General features: G+C 32.4%; 1 long non-coding RNA gene across 1 annotated transcript in view; it reads left to right on the top strand.

The window, feature by feature from the left end:
• Positions 2171–2736, top strand: part of LOC107645978 — a 2200-nt gene continuing 1634 nt past the window's right edge. Inside the window, exons 1-3 of the long non-coding RNA XR_002349630.1 lie at positions 2171–2242; positions 2359–2418; positions 2544–2647. This is a non-coding gene — a long non-coding RNA (uncharacterized LOC107645978). The remainder of the gene's footprint in view (positions 2243–2358; positions 2419–2543; positions 2648–2736) is intronic.

Here is a 2736-nt window from a genome sequence, read left to right as displayed (position 1 = left end):
GTACACACTCCCTGAAATTTTAAATTTCGAATTCAAAATCAATTAAAAAGGGGATTCATTCCCAATTTCCCATCATCTGCGTTTTCCATCCTCTGTTTCCTTTCTTCTCTCTTCCCCCTCTTCTTCTTCGATTCTTCTCCTTCATCATCCGTTCCTCCTCTTTTTTTCTTCCCTTTTTCCATTCGTTTCTTCTTCATATTCCTAATCTAAGTTGGAGATGGAGGTTATAAAGTTTATGTACTCACCAAGGAAGAGGATGTCATTATACCTGATGGCTCTAACCTTCAGGGGAATCGTCGCTGTGGAGCAACGCCAGCGGTGGTGGTAGGGTTACGGCGGTGGATGAGGAGCCGATTGCTATGGTGGTGGACGATGGTATGGCGTGGTGGTCGCAGTGGGTGCGATGGAGTTTGTGGTAATCATCGATGTGTGGTGATGGATACGAAGGAGGAAGTGGCGGAAGAAATCATATAGCTGGAAAGTATTGAGTCGCGGCCATAAGGAGCACATGTAATGAGAGCACAGCAGTGAAGACCAGAACAGAGCTGTGAGATCTAATCGGCGTTCAGAATAGATTTGCATGGTTGTTATTTTTTGTTTTAATTAATTAATTAGATAAATTATGTAAATGATTATTATTTGCTTAATCTTCAAATTTTATTGTTTGAAAATTTAAATTTTGAATTGAAAATTAGTCTGAAAAAAAAATCATTTGTATATGTTCATTTTCATTATCCGCACAAATTATGTTTTCCAATTTTTTCTTCTCATCATTCTTGCTCTCGCTCTCTAATACTGGGAGCACAGTATTCGACAACAAAATCAAATCGGCTATTGTTTGTGAAACATGGTTTGGTATCTCCCTTTTGAGTTTTGATCATGAAATTTGGTAATGTCTTGATTTTACTCACTGTTAAAATTACTTATAGGCAATCCTTTTTTCTTCCTTTTTGGAACTTTAGTTATTTCTAACGTTAGTGCTTAATAATTAATATGTTGTTTTTATTTGTTGTGCATCTATTGTACTGAGTTACATATTTTTTAAACACATCTATATTTGGACAATCACTCAACTACCTTTAGTTATTTCATTGTTAGATCACACATAATATGCTCAACTACCTGTATCTATGATAAAATAGTGTTGAAGTTTCTGGTGTTTTCATAATAGGTTGAATGGTGGATCTAAATAGAGCAGGGCACCTTTGCGTGAGATAGTTTTCAAGCCTTATATAAAAACCGGTATTGAAACAGTAGAGCATGCAGCAAAAATACGGAGATTGCTTCGGTATTTAGGAGTGAGCAATGGAAATATGTAAGAAGGATCTCTTCATTTTGATCTCTTCGTTACATTGTTATACTCCTTGCAATTGAAATAAATTTTGTGATCTTAGCCATCATGATTTTTTTTAAATAAATTGGTTTGGGGTGCAAAGTGGGGGAGTAACTTGGATCCGTTGTTTTCAAAGTATAAACATGATGGTATTCTTCATTTACCATCTAATTAAATTTTATTTATTTTAAAAGATGACAGTCTATATTTACATAGATTTTTTATTCAAATTTTATGTTTTCTTAGAGTTTAAGGATAAACATGGGATGCACTCTATACATGTAGTCAACTTATATATTAACCAAGCATTGAACATCAATTTATGTAGTATTAATGATAATAGAGATGAAGACTTAAATTCATTTGAGTATGTTTTCTTATTTTAGTTCATTCTTTTTCTTTTAGGAAAACTTTCTCTGGGTGCCTTCAGTATCTAAATCTACTACCAGCAAAAGTACATAATTCAAGGTGTAAATTTCAATTCACTTTTTAATTATTTTACTAATGTCAATCTTAGTACATGTACTATCTAAATATTTTATTAGATATAGCAAATTCTCTTCTCTATATAAGGATCTAATTAAATAAGAAGCTAATTTATTTTTTTATTTCAATGCAGCCCCCAAAATATATCACCAACGTAGAAAGTGCAAATATATGGACTACTCGCAAATTAACTTTTTCATACTAAGCATAATATGTATTTGTGTGGACTTGGCATTTATACATATATTTTTTTTCTCTAATTTTGGTTAACTTAATTGTGACTTGATGGCTAAAAGATTGAAAGGCTCAATGTTTATTCTTAAGCTTTTGAATATCATAAATTGTATTATAGGGTCAGTAGACAGTACATTAAAATTTTGGGATTTAGAATCCTTTGAAATGATTGGATCTACTAGACAAGAGGTTTCTCATTTAGTGTCGTGTGAGTCATGTGTTAGCAATAGCGATTATTGGTGGGTTTGAATTCTGCAGTTTTTCTCTTTTAAATGTTCTTATTGTGTATTATTTTCTTTTTTCAGGTTCACCCCATGATGTACAAGCACACATATAGTGGAGGTCATGGTTCTCTATGAATTTTGGTAGATATTTTTGCTTAATGTTTCATTTATAGTTCCTTTTTGATATGTTGATTTTACTAAAATTATTTGAGATCTGATTTCTAACAACCAGAACTTACTAACAATAGAAATGGGCACGTTACCAGATAGCAAAGCTACAAAGGCTTCTCGATAGTGCAATATGAAGACAAGATCCATGTGTGTGAAGAATTTCACTAAGAAAACTATTAGAAGAAATCACAAATAAGTGGTAATTCATTTTCCCAATTAATCTATTGATAGTTGTCATTTACTTATGGGATTTTTGTTGGTTTATTCGGTATTTTTTTGGTTTGTTCT

Source organism: Arachis ipaensis, chromosome B06 (genome assembly GCF_000816755.2).
Source record: "Arachis ipaensis cultivar K30076 chromosome B06, Araip1.1, whole genome shotgun sequence".
Classification (NCBI taxonomy): domain Eukaryota; kingdom Viridiplantae; phylum Streptophyta; class Magnoliopsida; order Fabales; family Fabaceae; genus Arachis; species Arachis ipaensis.
This window is presented reverse-complemented; position numbering and strand designations above follow the sequence as displayed.